This window comes from Myotis myotis, unplaced genomic scaffold (genome assembly GCF_014108235.1).
Source record: "Myotis myotis isolate mMyoMyo1 unplaced genomic scaffold, mMyoMyo1.p scaffold_m19_p_2, whole genome shotgun sequence".
Taxonomy (NCBI): domain Eukaryota; kingdom Metazoa; phylum Chordata; class Mammalia; order Chiroptera; family Vespertilionidae; genus Myotis; species Myotis myotis.
Genome location: NW_023416324.1, coordinates 37,104,800 through 37,123,871, shown reverse-complemented (window position 1 = coordinate 37,123,871; position 19,072 = coordinate 37,104,800). Strand labels below are relative to the sequence as shown.

Here is a 19,072-nt window from a genome sequence, read left to right as displayed (position 1 = left end):
AGAGAGAGAGAGAGAGAGTTCATTGTGAGATACATCAACGTTTGCCTGGACTGGGACTGAACCCACAACCTAGGCATGTGCCCTGACCAGGAATCAAACCTGTGACCTTCCTGTGCATGAGATGATACTCCAACCAACTGAGCCACTGGGCCAGGGCAAGATCTGCATATATCCCACTCCCCGGGCTTCACGTGTGGCGGACGGTTGAGATGCCTGCAGCAGAGGGTGAGGTCCCTGTGGGTGCATGCCCTGCCTTAATCACTTCTGTTTCCCTCACTGCCAGCACTTGGCCATGTGGCCTGGCCTGCCCCAACAATGCCACCACTAGGGCGATCCCTATCACCCTCAGATGTGGAAAGACCCTGCCTGGTGATGTCCCCAGACTCAGAGGAGTCAGTTGAATGTGTTATAGACAGGGAACCTGGCCCTGAGAGGGTCTGCCTAGGGCCGTGGTCGGCTCTTCCACAAAATACCACGTGCGGGCGCACACGTACAGTGCAATGGAAACTTCGTGGCCCATGCGCAGAAGTCGGTATTTTGTGGAAGAGCCACACTCAAGGGGCCAAAGAGCCGCATGTGGCTCGCAAGCCGCAGTTTGCCGAGCCGCAGTTTGCCGACCACTGGCCTAGCTTTTTTTATTTTTAATACCTATTTTATCAATTTTTTACAGAGAGGAAAGGAGAGGGATAGAGAGTTAGAAATATTGATGAGAGAGAAGCATTGATCAGCTGCCTCCTGCATACCCCCTACTGGGGATGTGCCTACAACCAAGGCACATGCCCTTGACCAGAATCGAACCCGGAACCCCTCAGTCCCCAGGCCGACACTCTATCCAGTGAGCCAAACTGGCCAGGGCAGTATGTGGTTCTTGACTTTGTGCAGGAAAGATTTCACAAAACAAGTCCAGGTGATTGAGAGTACGTTTTTTAATGCTGGGAACAGTGAAACAAGAAAGGACTTAGCATAGAAGAAGCCACAGGAGAGCCGGACTGGGCTGCTTTGGTTCTCTAAAAACGTTATAGGAAAGGAAGCCCCGAGGTGGGGCTGCTTTAGCTCACCAGGCAGTCACTTGGAGACAGGTTCAGGGGTTAGCCTGGGATGAGCTGCCGCTGCCCATTGCTCCCCTGGTGGCAAATCTTGTGGGGTCCCTTACAGTTTAGGAGATACATGCCTGTGGGGGAAGAAGAGGGGAAAGGGAAAGGCAGGGGCATGCTCCTCAGAGAGAGAGGGCACACTGGGTCCTTTATCTTGAGGGCTTTGATCTCTCTCTCGTAGGCGGGAATTTTAGGGAAGGTCTCAGGGGAGAGTTTCAGCAGGATAACCATCCGTTTGCCAGGTGTGCCTTTCGGGCCATGGTTTTACTGACTGGTCGGCGCCAGGGCAGAGGGTCATTAGTCATTGCAGCTGGTCCTGGCGTTGCCCACCTGGGTTTGCTGCTTTTCTGGGCCTGGAGCTGAAATACAACTGAGACCTAGACGTCATCTCTAGAATGGTGACCTGTATCTGGCTGTAAATTGCTCCACCAGTTTGTTCAGCTACTTGTCTCAGTTTCCCCACTCTACTTGCCAAGGAATTCTCCTAGCTCCTCACCGACCTGAACCCAGGGCATGTGCCCTGACCCCGAATCGAACCCACCACCGTTTGGTGCACAGGATGACGCTCCAACCAATGAGCCACACTGGCCAGGGCAGCAAAGCCATTTAAATAGCAGGGTGTCCTCTACGCTTTGCGTGCCTGCTGTTCTTTTGGTCTCATTTGCCCCTTATTAAATTCTGCTTTCTTGAGGGCAGAGCTGACTTGAATTCACTTTGTAACCTCAGCACCAGCCCAGGCCCAGCACCCAGAAGTCCCTCGGAGTTAAATGGATTGGTTCCGTGTACTGTGCGCTTCCAAACAACAAGCCTGTGCCACTCGTCTGCACCCGGTGCCCAGCCCTAGGCCTGGCACGTGGAGGGTCCTGGTGTTGGTGAGCTGATGGCCCCTCTGTAGTCACCAGGCTCCTCATAAACTCTGAACCTCCGAGAAGCCTTTGGGGCTGGCTCTCTCCCTATGTTTACTTCATCAGAAAATTGCCCCCCATTGATCTCATTTTCATGGACAATGAACCGTCCCATTCACCGGGTGCTTCTCATTCTCCCCTGGAACCTGACTAGACCCGCGACCTATCCCCATGCACACACGGTGCCCTGGCGGCTCTCCAACTGCGCTCTTTACCCACATGACTCCTCGTTTGGCTGCTCCACGTGCGCAGTGGTGTCTACAATCCATTGATCATTACTCCTCTGTCTCACAACTGCCCAGAGGTGGAGATCGTTACCTCTGTCTTCCAGAGGAGGAGCTGGAGAGGAAGTGGGAGCAATTTGCCTAAGAAGGGGAAGGACTAGGATCAGAAACCCGGGAACTGCTGATTCCACAACCTGGACTGCTTTTCATTCCTCACTACCTCTGGGACACCCAAAACTGATTCTCAGTGGAAGCAGCACACATTTTGGAATAAGGCCCTTCCGTGGGTGGGAGGAGGGTGCTGGGTCACAGGCCCAGGCGGACAGGGCTTGGAGAAGGGAGGTGACCCAGAGGGTAGGAAAGAAGACTGAAAGGGGCCTCTGGGTCTGGCCCTTCTAAAGCCATTGGTGGTCTGGACTCGGGTGTTTAGAAGAAGGGCACAGGAGCCAGTGAGCTTGCTGAGGTAACAGGAGGGAGGGAAGGGGCAGACGTCTGAGCAACCTGCCCAAGGAGCGTGTCTAAACAGAAGCGAGAGGGCATGGTGAGGGAGGCAGAGTCAGGGGAAGGCTTTGTGGAAGACAGGACAGAGAAGGACAATGGTCTGGATGAGGGAGGTGGGGCAAAGGAGGAGAATAGGGGGAGGAGATGGAGATAAACAGGAAGGGTGGGATGGCGCCCTCTTAGGTGACTGCTGCTTTGAGGAATCTGCTGACACAGAGCAGGGAGCGCTGGCTGAGCAGGGCTGATAGGACAGCTGTGTGTGCAGAAGGCTCCTTCAGCTGAGCACGCTCACGCAGCTGAGCTGGGGATCTCTGCGGGTGGTGGTGTGTTTAAGCCGATTTATCAAGTGATTATCCATGATCTCAGTAAGCTATATTTCCACCCTCTAGTTTCTCAACCTGCCATCTCCACAGTGAGCAGAGCACATTACTGGGCTGGTGAAGAAAGGTAGGGCTTAACTTGGGCAAAGGCCTGTGTCAGAAAGACACACAAGCCAGTTTCTTTGGGGGATCAAATGTTCTACAATGGATAGGGTGATCGTTGCACAATTCTGTAAATAGACTGAAGAACATTGAATTGTACACGTTAAACAGGCACATTTTATGATATGTAAATTTTATCTCAATAAAGCTGTTTTTAAAAAAACACAAACCTGCCCAGCTGTTGAGCATCGACCTATGAACCAGGAAATTGTAGTTCAGTTTCCAATCATGGCACATGCCCAGGTTGCAGGCTTGATCCCCAGTGGGGAGCATGCAGGAGGCAGCCAACCAATGATTCTCTCTCATCATTGATGCTTCTATCTCTCTCTCCCTCTCCTTCCTCTCTGAAATCAATTTAAAAAACAAAACAAAACCTGGAATCCAACTAATATGCAGCCTCCTATGAAGCACCAAACAAGGGAAACAATAATGCTGCCATCGCTGATGACAGGGTACTCTATGCCTGGGAGCTCCAACACTCCCAGGCTGCCTACACGCATCCCTCCCCAATGTCAACATTAGACCAGTGCCATTCTGCCCTGGCCGGGCAACTCGGTTGGTTAGAGCATCGCCCACCCCAAAGTTGCAGGTTCCATCCCCAGTCAGGGCACATGTAAGAATCAGCTAAGGAATGCACAAATAAGTGGAACAACAAATCAATGTTTCTCTCTCTCTCTCTCTCTCTCTCTCTCTCTCATCAATCAATTAAAAGTTAAAATTATTTTTAAAAAAAGGAACAGTACCATTCCACACTCCTGCTCTGGGACCAAAGTTCTAATTACAGAACATCTGACCTATCTACACTTCATCTGCACCGCTTAGCAGACCAGCTAACACATGATAGGTGCTCAATTGATATTTGTTGAATAAACGAAAGAATGACTTAGCTGGAACAAACATTAAGATTAATTTTAATGTCACTAATTTTAAGGACAAGAAAACTGACTTAGAGAAGTTAAGCAAACTGAGGCCACTTAGCTAGTAAGAGGCAGAAAGTTCATTTCAACATGTATGTATTGAACATCTGTATATAAAGAATTGTCCTAAGCACTGCAGGTGGTACCAACACGATGAAGATGAAGTTCCCGCTCTTAACAAATAGGGGATATAAATCACGGTACCCATGCTGGGGAGAAGGGAACAGATGCTGGAATTGGGGGACATCTGTTTCCTAGTCTCTTTCAGTTCTTCATAGACAAACGTGAGGGGGATTTTATCCCCAATTCCCATATAAGGGAACCTCAGGGATATGATACACTAATAAGAGCAAGACTCAGAATTTGAACCCAGGTCTATCTGGTGGCAAAATCAAAGTTCTTTTCCTAATACTATTATAATTCAAAAAATAAAGGCCAGAGAAAACCAAGATGGCAGCATAGGTAAACACTGGAAATTGCTGCCTCGCACAACCACTTCAAAAATACAACTAAAAGACAAAACGGACATCATCCAGAACCACAGGAAGACTGGCTGAGTGGAAATTCTACAACTAGAAGGAAAGAGAAAAGCACACTGAGACTCAGAGGAGGTGCGGAAGTAAAGTGCAGAGGTACGGAGGTGCACGTGGAAAGGGCTGGCAGCTGAGGACAAGGTTGTCTTTTTCAATCGGGAGGGAGTCTCAAGCTCCCGACTGCTCTGAACTCCAGTTCTGGGTGAGTCTCTGGGGACCCAGACTCATACGGGGAGAAAATGGACTGTCTGGCATCGGTCGGAACTCGAGGGCGGCTTTCTCTCAGAGGTGCTTGCAGTGATTACCAGGACACTGAGATGCCGGGCCTCTTAGGGTAGGACTGGGGAGCAGCCATAGCTGCTTGCTCCGCTCTGTTGATCCCCTGAGACCCCGCCCCACCCAAGCTGTGCACAGAGGCTTTTGCATATGAAAGGCCTGGCCCTTTGCAATCTGAAAATTACCTAACAAACTGCAGCTGGGTCAGAGAGACCCAGAACTTCCAAAAGAAGGTCCAAGGCCCCACACCAGCTTGCATTGCTTCACAGCTGGGCCTCATCTGGGCACCTCCAAACCCCAAACAAAGAAGAGGAATCTGCAGATCTCTCCATAGCTCCTGCTGGGTAGCCTCAGGCAGATGCTAAATTAGCACCTCCTTAGAGATCCAAGAGCCAGTGTACCCAGTGGTCAGATTGGGACCATCCAGATTACAACTCCTCAGATCCATAAGGGACACACTCAGGGGGCAGACTCAGTGAGCACCAAAGCCCCACTGAAGCAAGTCTTGCCCCAGAAGGGTGTCTTCAGCACAGAAGTTCTCCCACTGAAGACACAGCTGATTCTCACAGCCAATTGGCCTTGAGGTCAGTTCCTCCCAGTGATATGTACAACAGTCAAGGCTTAACTACAACAAGACTGTGCACAAAGCCCACAAAGGGGAGCACCAAGAGAGTCCACCTCTGGTAATTGGGGGGGCTGAGCCACTGGGCCCTAAAGGACACTAGCACAGAAAGCCACTCTATCAACACAGGGAAGCAGCCAAAATGCAGAGACAAAGAAACAGGTCACAAATGACAGAAATGGAGGAAATCAAACTACTGGATATAGAGTTCAAAACCACACTTATAAGGTTTTTCAAGAATTTTCTAGAAACCGCCGATAAATTTAGTGAGACCCTCAAGAAATCTAGTGAGACCCTCGAGGTTATGAAAAAGGACCAACTAGAAATTAAGAATACACTGACTGAAATAAAGAATATTATACAGTCAGTCCCCTCAGCCTCCGCCGCCCCTCTGCCAGCGCTCCGGCGCCACTCGAGCTGGCGGCCTCCGCGGGAGGGAGCGAGGCGGAGGGCGGCTGGGCGGGCGGCTGACGGGGGCGGCCGGTGGTCCTGCGCCCTCGGCGGTGGTGGCTCCATGGGGTCGGCGTGAGGCGTCTGGCGCTCCGAGGCATTCCCGCAGCTGCACGGAGAGGACCCGTCTCCTGTGGACTGGGAGTTCCTGGAGAGCCGCCTCTAAACAGCTGGCAGTAACTTCCTAAGTCCCGTCTTCATTTTCCTTTGTGTTGCGTTTCGAAACATCCAGGAACCATGAACATGAACAACGTTAGTGATGAAGAGTTTGACTGCCATTTCCTCGATGAGGGCTTTACTGCCAAGGACATCCTGGACCAGAAAATTAACGAAGTCTCTTCTTCAGACGACAAGGATGCCTTCTACGTTGCGGACCTGGGAGACATTCTAAAGAAACATCTGCGGTGGCTAAAAGCTCTTCCTCGGGTCACCCCCTTTTATGCAGTCAATTGCAATGACAGCAGGACCATAGTGAAGACCCTGGCTGCCATCAGGACAGGGTTTGACTGTGCCAGCAAGACTGAAATACAGTTGGTGCAGAGTCTTGGGGTGCCTCCAGAGAGGATCATCTATGCAAACCCTTGTAAACAAGTGTCTCAGATTAAATACGCTGCCAATAACGGAGTCCAGATGATGACTTTCGATAGCGAAGTCGAGCTGATGAAAGTTGCCAGGGCACATCCGAAGGCAAAGCTGGTGTTGCACATTGCCACCGATGACTCCAAAGCAGTCTGTCATCTCAGTGTTAAATTTGGTGCTACACTCAAGACCAGCAGGCTGCTTTTGGAGTGGGCCAGGGAGCTCAACATCAATGTCATCGGTGTCAGCTTTCATGTGGGCAGTGGCTGTACTGACCCTGAGACCTTTGTGCAGGCCATCTCTGATGCCTGCTGTGTCTTTGACATGGGGGCTGAGGTTGGTTTCAACATGTACCTGCTGGACATTGGCGGTGGCTTTCCTGGATCTGAGGATGCAAAGCTTAAATTTGAGGAGATCACCAGTGTAATCAGCTCAGCCCTGGACAAGTATTTTCCATCAGACTCGGGAGTGACAGTCATGGCTGAGCCGGGCAGATACTATGTTGCATCAGCGTTCACGCTTGCGGTGAACATCATTGCCAAAAAGCTGGTCTTGAAGGAACAAATGGGCTCTGACGATGAGGAGGAGTCGAGCGAGAAGACCTTCATGTATTATGTGAACGACCGACTGTACGGGTCATTTAACTGCATCCTCTATGATCATGTGCACGTGAAGCCCCTGCTGCAGAAGAGGCCCAAACCAGATGAGAAGTACTACTCATCCAGCATCTGGGGACCGACCTGTGATGGCCTCGATCGCATTGTGGAGCGCCGCAGCTTACCCGAGATGCACGTGGGGGACTGGATGCTCTTTGAAAACATGGGTGCTTATACGTGGCTGCTGCTTCTACTTTCAATGGGTTCCAGAGGCCAACGATCTACTATGTGATGTCAGGGCCGACATGGCAACTGATGCAGCAAATCCAGAACCGCGACTTCCCACCCGAGGTGGAGATGGAGGAGGACGCCGGCGCCCTGCCTGTGTCCTGCGCCTGGGAGAGCGGGATGGAGCTCCTCCCAGCAGCCTGCGCATCAGCCCGCTTGAACGTGTAGACGCCGTTCCTGTAGCTGTTACGCGAGTGTAGCTTGACTTAAGGGATTTGGGGGGACCACTTAACTTAATGATTGCTAGTTTGGAATGTCTTTGTAAGTGGGGGTGGCACAGATGGAACAAGGTGGAAGGCCTAGGCGATGGGGTCACACTTACGTGTTCCTATGGAAACTATTTGAATATTTGTTTTATATGGATTTTTATTCAATTCTCATTGCTACCGCAGAGCGCCCCTCAGCTGCCAGGCAAGCATTTGTAGCTTGTGTGTTGGCAGAACCAACCCGAGGCTTAGTGTTGTAACCTGTTTTAACAATAAAGTACCTTGGAAATTAGAAGAAAAAAAAAAGAATATTATACAGAGTTCCAACAGCAGACTAGAGGATCGCAAGAATCAAGTCAAAGATTTGAAATACGAAGAAGCAAAAAACACCCAACCAGAAAAACAAAAAGAAAAAAGAATCCAAAAATATGAAGATAGTGTAAGGAGCCTCTGGGACAACTTCATGCATACCAACATCCGAATTATGGGGGTGCCAGAAGAAGAGAGAGAGCAAGATATTGAAAACCTATTTGAAGAAATAATGTCAGAAGACTTCCCCTACCTGGTGAAAGAAATAGACTTACAAGTCCAGGAAGTGCAGAGAACCCCAAACAAAAGGAATCCAAAGAGGACCACACCAAGACACATCATAATTAAAATGCCAAGAGCAAAAGACAAAGAGAGAATCTTAAAAGCAGCAAGAGAAAAACAGTTAGTTACCTACAAGGGAGTACCCATACGATTGTCAGCTGATTTCTCATCAGAAACTATGAAGGCCAGAAGGGAGTGGCAAGAAATATTTAAAGTGATGAATAGCAAGAACCTACAACCAAGATTACTTTACCCAGCAAAGCTATCATTCAGAATTGAAGGTCAGATAAAGAGCTTCACAAATAAGAAAAAGTTAAAGGAGTTCATCACCACCAAACCAGTATTATATGAAATGCTGAAAGGTATCCTTTAAGAAGAAGAAGAAGAAAAAGGTAAAGATACAAAATCTGAACAACAAATACACATCTATCAACAAGTGAATCTAAAAATCAAGTGAATACATAATCTGATGAACAGAATAAACTGGTGAATATAATAGAATCAGGGACATAGAAAGGGAGTGGACTGACTATTCTCAGGGGGGAAAGGGGTGTGGGGGGTGCGGGAAGAGACTGGACAAAAATAGTACACCTATGGATGAGGACAGTGGCGGGGGGGGGGGGGGCGGTAAGGGCAGAGGGTGGGATGGGAAGCGGGTGGAGGGGAACTATGGGGGAAAAAAGAGGAACAACTGTAATAATCTGAACAATAAAGATTTAATTTTTTAAAAAAAAAGAATGCATGTAGAGCAGAACACTTGCACAAAGTAATATTAAGGAAAAAAATAAATAAATAAAGGCCAGCCTGACTGGTGTGGTGCAGTGGTTGAGCATGAGCCTATGAACAAAAAGTCGCTGGTTCCATTCTCAGGCCTGGGCGCATGCCCAGATTATGGCTCGATCCCCATAGGAAATGTGCAGTAGGCAGCCAATCCATGATTCTCTCTCATTATTGATGTTTCTATCTCTTTCTCGCTCTCCCCTTCCATCTGAAATCAATAAAAATATATAAAAAATAAAAATCAATATATAAAAATATATAAAAAATAAATTAAATAAAATAAACGCCAAGTGACTTCAAAAATAATTATTCAGGAAATAAAGGCCAGAAGTTGCCCAGTCTCCTTGGAAGTTGTAGGAAATGTTTCATGAGAGAAATAGCACTGGGTCATGGAAAAAGCTTGACAGAGAGCCATGGAGGGTAAGGTGGAGACAGTGGCCATTGTGGACAGAGACAATGCAGGAGGAACTCCATGTGTGAAGAAAGGCATAACTGGCTTCAGCTGGAACCAGAGTCCATGAAGGAAGAGAAACTTGAACCTCATTTGAAGATGGTGCTTTAGCAGGGAGAAGACACCATAATTAGAGTTGAACTTTAGCAGGGTTAATTTTTTAGCACGTGTAGGCTGGCTTGCATATGTCAGAAGCTGGAGACAGAGAATTGGTTAAGAAGTACCTGAGATAGTCCAGGTTCAGAAATAGCTCGGGGAGGAGTGGAGCTGGAAAGGAGACACTGATTTATATTGCTGTAATGCACCTGTGTTTGTATATAGCTCCTCTATGTTATAATTATATAACTGCTAAGTACAACTATTTGGTAATAATAACAGAGATACTTACCAAGCACTGTGTACCGGGCACTTTGCTAAGTGCTTTATCAGCACTAATTCATTACTGTTCATTAAGGCCCTATGAGGTGGAGGCTGTTATTATCCCCATTGTACAGACAAGGACATTGAGGCTCAGAGAGAATAGGAAGCACATCCAAGGTCATATACTTAGTAACTGCAGACTATGGAACTCAACCCAGATTTCTTAACTCTAGAGTCCACGCTCTTCCCACATGTTGCTATTTCGTGAGAGAAATAGCACTCATGACCATCTCTTCCTGGCTCAGCCTCTCCTAACTTAATAAGACTTTGATGGAAATTTAAGGGCAGCCTGGAATAGTGGAAATAGCATGAGACCTGGAATGACCCAGAACTGAGTGTGGAATCCTGGCTCAGCTACTTACAAACTGAGTGATATTGGATGTTACTTGACCTCCCTGAACTTATTTCCCTACTGTAAAATGTAGGTAGCAGACCAACTTCCCAGAGTTGTTGAGATTAAAAATGGGGGAAAAGGAATATCCCAGGCAGTGTGTGGCAGATAGTCACAAGTAGTCAGTAAATGGTAGTTGATGATGATAATAATAATCTATACTAATAAAAGGGCAATATGCTAATTAGACCAGGAGACCTTCCAGACATCCTTCCGGACAAAGCCATGGTGGTGGAGCTGAGGCAGAGGCGGTTAGGGGTGATCAGGCTGGCAGGGAGGGACAGTTTTGGGTGAGCAGGCCGGCGGGGGGCAGGGGGGAGGCAGTTGGGGGCGAGCAGGCCGGTGGGGGGGCAGTTGGGGGCAGTCAGACCAGAGGGGGGGCATTTAGGGGTGATCAGGCCGGCAGGCAGAGTGGTTAGGGGAGATCAGGCAGGCAGGCAGGTGAGCTGTTAAGAGCCAGCAATCCTGGATTGAGAGAGGGATGTCTGACTGCCGGTTTAGGCCCGAATCCTGTGGGATCAGGCCTAAACTGGCAGTCGGACATCCCCCAAGGGGTCCCAGATTGGAGAGGGTGCAAGCCAGGCTGAGGGACACCCTCCCATGCATGAATTTCATGCACCAGGCCACTAGTAATAATAATAATAAGAAGAAGAAGAAGAAGAAGAAGAAGCATCCAGATGAGGGTGATCAGGCTGACAAGAGAACTAGAGAACAAGGCACCAGAGAGCCAGTCAGAGCAGTGGCCAGGCTTAATAGTCACCATCAGATGCATACAGTGTTGTCATGTGAGATTAGACAGAGAGGCCTCATTCTATGTTCTCAAGGGGAGAGAACAGGACCAAGGAGGCTAGTCTAGGAGTTTCTAACCCCCTGCAAACTCAACCACTGTGGTGACTCACATGGGAACAGCCTTCTTTGCAAGGTGGCGGAATCCTGCCACTGGAGGTTTTCCAGAAAAGATGGGTGCAATCCGTCTAGAAGGGACAATTTACAGCAGTGGCTCTCAGCCCTGGGTGTGTCAGAATCACGTGAGGACTTGTTAAAACACAGATTGCTGGGATCACATCCAGAATGCTTGCTTGGGGGGCAGCGGGGCTGAGAGTTTGCATCTCCAACCAGTTCTCGAGCTGCTGCTGGGGCTGGCCCGGTGCCCGCACTTTGAGAACCACAGCTTTAGAGTGCAGCACTTTCTGAACTCCAGGCCCATTTGGTTGGTCCACAACCATGCTCCCCAAAGTCACAACACAGTCAGAAAAGCTGTGAAACGCTCCCAGTGTTTCTCAGTGCCTCATGCTCTCAGTTCGAAGGGTTGCCCTTTATACCAAGTCTGTGACCTTCAGACTTTTTCTGACATTGAAATTCCCCTTCTTTTTTGGAAAGATAATGACAGTAGGTGGTGGTTCTTTTGTTGGTTTGTTTCTTGGTTTCTTTACATGACAAAATAACAAGTTGGCCCTAGAATGGTCCTTGATTTTTAAACATCCTTTTGGACCATATACTTTTTAACTGGAGAACATGCTGCTCCTGGGCCGGAAAGAGTTTAGACTAAGTGGTTTCTCTTCCAAAGTTAATTAAGCTCAGGTGTCTTTTAAAAAGACATTACACACCCCGTTGCCTAGCTGAACAGCTTACTCAGACATATTTGACCTTTTATTGATGTTTCTAATGATCATTATACACATCTATTACTATAAAGAGCTGTCAAACCCACAACCATGCCCTCTGGCAGGCCACTGAGAGAGGACACTTTGTCCCTCAGTGAACGGACCCAGGCTGCTTTTCTGTTGCTGTGTAGCCACCCTGCTGCCTCTGCAGTTCCCTCTCACCCATCAGCTGTCCCTTCTCTATGTGGCAACTTGTTCCTCCACCCATCACCTCCGAATGTCAGACCACCAAGCTTATTAAATCAGTGGTTTGATTTTACACATCAATTTAAGTCAGTAGTCTGTGACTTAGGAACCCTTTATCTCAGCCAGGGAATGAGAGCATAGGCTTAGTAAATGATCAGGGACATTTACCTCATTCTGTTGAGAAATGGTAATGGCAGATAATAGTCACTGGAAACTTATCGCAAGCCAGAACTTATCTAGAACAATTAGGTAACTTGCCAAGATTAATATATGAAAGAGCTGGGCTTCAAACCAGAACTATCAGAATGAGATTGGTACTGCTAACCTTCCCTCTACTCAGCTTCACTGGGGTTTTTAATAGTGAGCTGCTGGAAAGACTTTTGATCGTTAAACAAATGAAGGCATATAGATGTTATTGCTTGTATGTGATGCTTATTTCCCAATAGTATTCTTTAAGGGATGTTCTGATTTTGTTAGAAGAAACTGAAGTTATTCTGATTCAAGAAAAGCTGGGACACTGGCTGGGTAGCTCAGTTGGTTAGAGCATCATCCCAATACACCAAGGGTGTAGGCTTGATTCCCGGTCAGGGCAGATACAAGAATCAACCAATGAATGTATAAATAAGTGGAACAAAAAATTGGTGCTTCGCCCTAACCGGTTTGGCTCAGTGGATAGAGTGTCGGTCTGCGGACTCAAGGGTCCCAGGTTCGATTCCAGTCAAGGGCATGTACCTTGGTTGCGGGCACATACCCAGTAGGAGGTGTGCAGGAGGCAGCTTATTGATGTTTCTCTCATCGATGTTTCTAACTCTATCCCTCTCTGTAAAAAAATAAATAAAATGTATTTTGTTAAAAATTGGTGCTTCTCTCTCTCTCTCTCTCTCTCTCTCTCTCTCTCTCTCTCTCTCTCTCTCTCATCAATTTTTTAAAAATTAGAAGAAAAAAGAATCAAGCTGGGGACCAGTTGACTTTGGGACACTGGCCATGTGCTGGGCACAAGGCAGGCAGAGGTTAAAAATATTAAAACAAATAAATTATGGGTCACAAGCTGACGTGTGGGGGCTTTATGATCACTCTGTGCAATGGATATTCAGTGGTTAATTCACCGATTTTTTTTAATGAATGAGAACATTGGTCAGAAAGCTTGTGGCTGACCCGAGCACAAAGGAGGCTGTAGCCAAAAGGAGCTGCAAGAACTGCCCTTGGGAACCACAGTAAAGTGTGGAAACAAGGCCAGCGATAGAAATGGCTCCTCCCCCAATTTCTGCTGACTGCCTCTCGTTTGCCAAGACTGGTCAGTCTGAAACATCAGCTTCAATCTTTCCTCTCTAGAAAGCACTGAGAACTAGACATTATAGCAGCTGGCAAAGGAGAGTGGTGGCTGGCTGGTCTTCAGCAAACTACTTCCATGTGTGCTGTGGGAGATGCTGACGGGCCAAATGGCGTAGCCAGCCACTGTGTCTGAAATTCCTACTGTCTGAACAAACGCGAGACACCATACTGTTAGTAAGGATGTGAGGAGATTGCTATTTGTATATCTTGTGGTTTGGCAATAGATTTTAAAATAAGAAAAGAAATTAAAGCCTGGCAGCGTGGCTTAGTTCACAGTTGGATTCCCGGTCAAGGCATGCTAGTATGCTCAGGTTGCGGGCTCATCCCCAGTGTGGGGCGTGCAGGAGGCAGCCGATCAATGATTCTCTGATTATTGATGTTTCTATCTCCCTCTCCCTTCCTCTCTGAAATCAACAAAAATAAAAATATTTTAAAAATTGAAAACAAGAGCCCTAGCCAGTTTGGCTCAATGGATAGAGCGTCGGCCTCAGACTAAAAGGTCCCAGGTTTGACTCGGGTCAAGGGCATATGCCCGCGTTGTGGGTTTTATCCCCAGTAGGGGATGTGCAGGAGGCAGTCAATCAATAATTCTCTCTCATCATTGATGTTTCTATTTCTCTCTCCCTCTCCCTTCATCTATGAAATTAAAAATATATTTTAAAAAAATCGAAAACAAGAAATTGAAAAAAAAATTGTAAGTTCAAAAATATAGGGTGTGCCCCCCCCCCAAAAAAAATGTATAAACACTGTTGGAAGCTAATTCCAGCAGGGCATAATAAAATGCAAGAAGTCCTCAAAAGGTTGATGGGCTTCTATATTCAGCAGGGCTTAATGATATTGTTGCTTGCTGGAATAGCTGAAAGCATTTCCCCAAACCTAAAGATTTGCATATATTATTACCTGCTGCCTGACAGCCGAAGGCAGTTTCCCCCAACTTGACAATGCCTACTTTATACCAAACCTTACCTTTGATAGGTATATCTGCTTTGCTTTAGGGCAATTTGTGATAATAAAGAGCTAGGGGTCCAGAGATGGAGAGAACTTGGTTACTAAAGCTAGGTCTCCTGTGGCTCCCCAAAATGCCTTCCAAATTTATATTTCATGTCAAGTCTCTTTATTAATTTACTCACAGCCCTTCTCCACATTCCTGAACCCTTCTAGATGCTGAGAAACACCCCAGAAAAACACTTTAACAGTTGATAGCTCAATTGATGTTCCTTTATTTTTCAGATTTAACCCATTGGAATTAATAATTATTCATAATGTGTATACATTTTGGGGGACACCCTGCATGTATGATAATGAAAATTCACTGGAACTTTTGCTCGTCATCATAAAACTTTGAAAACAATTTAAATGTCCTTCAGTAGAGGACTAATTGAATAAATTAAGCTACACATGCATGCACACACACATACACAAACACCTGTATTCATACACAAACTTCTATATATACTCACACAAACATACATTGATACATTGGAAAACAAAAACAAACAAACAAAAAAAACAAAAAAAAAAGAATCCAAAATTGTCAATAGCATATGGTTAACTTTTTATTTATTTATTTTTAGAGCTTTTATTTTTATTTTTTTTATTGATTTCAGAGAGAGGGAGAGGGAGAGAGAAACATCAATGATGAGAATCACTGATTGGCTGCCTCCTGCACGCCCCCTACTGGGGATTGAGCATGCAGCCTGTGCATGTGCCCTTGACTGGATTCAAAGCTGGGACTCTTCAGTCCCCAGGCTGACGCTCTATCCACTGAGCCAAAGCAGGTAGGGCTGGTTAACTTTCTAAAAGGTAAATTGTAAAGCTCAATTTGAGTCGACCTTGTTTTATAAAATTATATATGTATATGTGTGTACATCTATAGACAGGTTTAGAAGGATGCTCATGAATATGTGAAGTTCAGTTATGTCTGGATGATGAAATTTGAGGTTTTGGGGGTTTTTTTAACTTTCTTCTCTGTGCTTTCCTGTACAGTGCCCATTGTAGATACTGTACAGTATAAATTCCTTTCAGTTCCCAAATACCACATCCCCTCACACTCTTCTGGGCTTTCACACATAGTATTCCTCTCCTGGCATGTTCTTACTCCTTTAAACCCAAATCCTTCACCTGACTAACTCCTATTCATCCTATAGTGACTCTGCTTAGTAATCAATTACTCTCAGAAGACTTCCTGGGTGTGTGTGTGTCTTCATGTGCTTCATAGTACCCAGTAATTTCTTCTCAGAGTACTGAACACATTGATTTATCATTACCTGTTGATTTGTCTAGATGTCCCACAATTATCTGTCATGGCAAGGACTGTATCTAGTTCACTACTATATCCCCATTACTTTGCACAATTTCTGCACATCACTAATCACTGAATCAGTGCGCTGTGGATACAGTTACTTTCCATCTAAACAGAGTCTCCGTCTTCTGCTGAATGTTGCTATATATGATGGAACACCAGAATGGTGGCCACTCTGGCCATCACCAGAAAAGCTAATCTGGGCAACACAGAGTAAGCAGAGGACGGGAAGAACTGTGTCTGTCAAGATGTCATTGAGGCAATGAGTAACAACTCTGAGTCAAGGGTATGACTACAAAGGGGTTGGGGAGGGAGTTTTTTGGGGGATGGGACTATTCTGTATCCTCATTGTGTTAGTGGTTAAAAGAACCCTTACATGTGCTAACATTCATACACTGTACACGAAGATAAACAACTTTACTGTATGTTAAAAATAAAAGGAATTAACTGGCCCAACTCATGGTCACTGTTTGTCTTGCCCAGATAATAGCCACCCAAATGGTTGGAGTTTGTGGCGAGAGAAGAATAGAGTAGGCAGGAAGGGAGAATAAGAACATTCATGCTGCATAAACAATTGTTCTGAGTATTTTTTTTATTCCTTTTCTTTTTGGTGAGTTGTCCCCTAAAGATCAGTCTTGTGTTCTTCCTAGGGCTTCCTCTTTCTCTTCCCAAGTGTGAAGCTCTTCTGATTACCAGTCATTCCTCTTGTTTCTCCTACAAGACACTGAACACTTTGGTCCAATGTTAATTTTTAGGTTGAACTTTACTCTCCAGGTTACCTCATTCCCCAGCAATACTCAGGATGGCTGAGCTTGCAAAGCAAAGCCCTAACAGTTCCAACATTTGGATTCTGACAGAACCAGAGGAAAGGCATTTCACAGTGCCTCACCTCTTACTCGAATCACATACGTCCTCTTGATTGGAGCTGCTAGAGAAATGATGCAAACAAATCTGAAATTTAAAATTTTTTTTTAGTAGCCACATTTATAAAGTAAATAGCCCTAGCTGGTTTGGCTCAGAGGATAGAGCCTGCAAACTGAAGGGTCACGGGTTTGATTCCAGTCAAGGGCACGTACCTCGGTTGCAGGATCCTCCTTGGCCCAGGTCCTGGTCAGGACGCATGCAGGAGGCAGCCAATCGATGTGTTTCTCTCACATGGATGTTTCTCTCTGTCTTTCCCTTTCTCTTCCACTTTCTCTAAAAATTAATGGAAAAATATCCTTGGGTGAGGATCAAAAAAAAAAGTATAAAAAGGTAAATAAAGCAAGTGAAATCAACTTTAATACTATATTTTCCTTAACCTAATATATCAAAATGTTATCACTTCACACACAATCCAAATAATAATTAGAGATATTTTGCATTCTCTTTTTTTGTACTAAGTGGATTTTGAAATCCACTGTGTTTCACACTTAAAATACATCAAAATTTGACCCTGTCCCAGTAGTTCAGTTGGTTAGAGCAGCCATGGGCAAACTACGGCCCGCGGGCCGAAAAAAAAGACCGTACCCTTTTATGTAATGATGCTTACTTTGAATTTATATTAGTTCACACAAACACTCCATCCATGCTTTTGTTCCGGCCCTCCGGTCCAGTTTAAGAACCCATTGTGGCCCTCGAGTCAAAAAGTTTGCCCACCGCCGAAACCGGTTTGGCTCAGTGGATAGAGAGTCAGCCTGCGGACTGAAAGGTCCCAGGTTCGATTCCGGTCAAGGGCATGTACCTGGGTTGCGGGCACATCCCCAGTAGGAGATGTGCAGGAGGCAGCTGATCGATGTTTCTCTCTCATTGATGTTTCTAACTCTCTATCTCTCTCCCTTCCTCTCTGTAAAAAATCAATAAAATATATTAAAAAAAATTATTAAAAAAAAAAGTTTGCCCACCCCTGGGTTAGAGCATCATCCCAATGTGCCAAGGTTGTGGGTTTGATCCCTAGTCAGAGCGTATAGAAGAATCAACCAATGAATGCATAAAAAAGTGGAACAAATCAATATTTCTCTGTCTCTCTAACATCAATTTTTAAAAAAAGTACATCACAGTTTAGTCACATGCCAAGCCCAATGCAAACAACCTCTCACAATTTGGACTTTGATCATTACTGAGTATGTGAGCCTCTGCCTACATTCTTCATTCATTCTTTGGTCAACAAACACTGGGGTGTCTATTATGCACCAAGCATTATGCTGGAAACTGGAAATATAAAAGTGAATCAGACATTGATTGTTCTAAAGCTCAGTTTGTGAAGGTGAGAAACAGGTAGAGACCAAAAAATTGTGAGTCATGCATGACACAGATGCACTATTTTAGCAGCACCTTGGAGGGGAAGGAAGTGAGGAAAAGTGTAATGTTAAAAGTGGCCCTGAGCTGCCTTGGGGATGTGTGACGTTAGCTCTGTGAAGGGGGTGGGAACGGCATTCCAGAGGTGCCAGCTTGAGCAAAGGCACTGAATGGAGGGAGAGTGGGCCCAGGGGACCTCCTAGGAGTGCATGTTACAGCAAAGGTAAAAGAAGGAAGTGGATAGCTGCGTGGCGCCAGTTGCCACACCTGGTAAACTGGCTTCTAAAATAAAAACCTCTAACACTTCTTACAATTTCAGAAGAGACGAGGTGTAAATGGCACCATATTTAGGCTTTTGCCGGCAACAGTCGCCGCTCCTCAGCACTGGCTGCTCCATGAAGGCAGGGCCATCTCCTTTGCTCACCACCCTACCCCAGGGCCTGCAACACAGCCCGGCACAGAGTGGGCGCTAGACGCTTTACAATAGCTATTTCCTCCATCATTCTTCCCCCTTCAGCCCTCCCCACCGCCCTCCGCAGGCTGGGAAACGGGGAAGATCGCTAGCCAGGCCCGTAATCCCCCAGCTGCAGGGCGATTTAGCCAGGGCCGTGGGGCGCCCCACCCAGCCCTCCCCTCGGAAGGTAACCCAAGGCGTGACCGCTTCGCCCGCCCCTCGCGAAGGCGCCACCTAAGGAGATGGGGAAGGAAGCAGCCGCGCCCGGCGGCTAAGGAGCGGTCCCCGCAGCCTCCAAGGCTGGAAGCCCCAATCCCGCCGTTCGTGCCCCCGCGACACCCGCCACGCTGAGCACAGTCGACCCGCCAGCGTCTGGGCCCCCCACCAACCCCTCCCCGCGCGTCGGCGCAAAGAGGGTGGAGCGGCCTGACTCCCTCCGCCAATAAAAGCAGCGGGTTCCTGGTCCGATCTCCCGCGCGGCTCGCCATTGGTCGCCACCCGAGTCTCGGCCCACCGAACCTTTGAGACCCGAGCCAATCGCGAGGCAGCGA

General features: G+C 46.8%; 2 long non-coding RNA genes and 1 pseudogene across 2 annotated transcripts; 1 reads left to right on the top strand and 2 right to left on the bottom strand.

Annotated features, from left to right (window-relative positions):
• Positions 1 to 6,247: 6,247 nt before the first annotated feature.
• Positions 6,248 to 7,804, top strand: LOC118677554 (annotated as a pseudogene).
• Positions 7,805 to 16,371: 8,567 nt separating this feature from the next.
• LOC118677506 lies at positions 16,372 to 16,902 on the bottom strand. Its single transcript, XR_004974409.1, has 2 exons — positions 16,867 to 16,902; positions 16,372 to 16,741 (listed from the first exon to the last, which is right to left on the bottom strand). It is a non-coding gene; the product is annotated as an uncharacterized LOC118677506 (long non-coding RNA).
• A 32-nt stretch (positions 16,903 to 16,934) lies between these two features.
• On the bottom strand, positions 16,935 to 19,021 carry LOC118676169. The gene is made up of 3 exons (XR_004974050.1): positions 18,756 to 19,021; positions 18,379 to 18,507; positions 16,935 to 16,987 (listed from the first exon to the last, which is right to left on the bottom strand). It is a non-coding gene; the product is annotated as an uncharacterized LOC118676169 (long non-coding RNA).
• Positions 19,022 to 19,072: the final 51 nt, after the last annotated feature.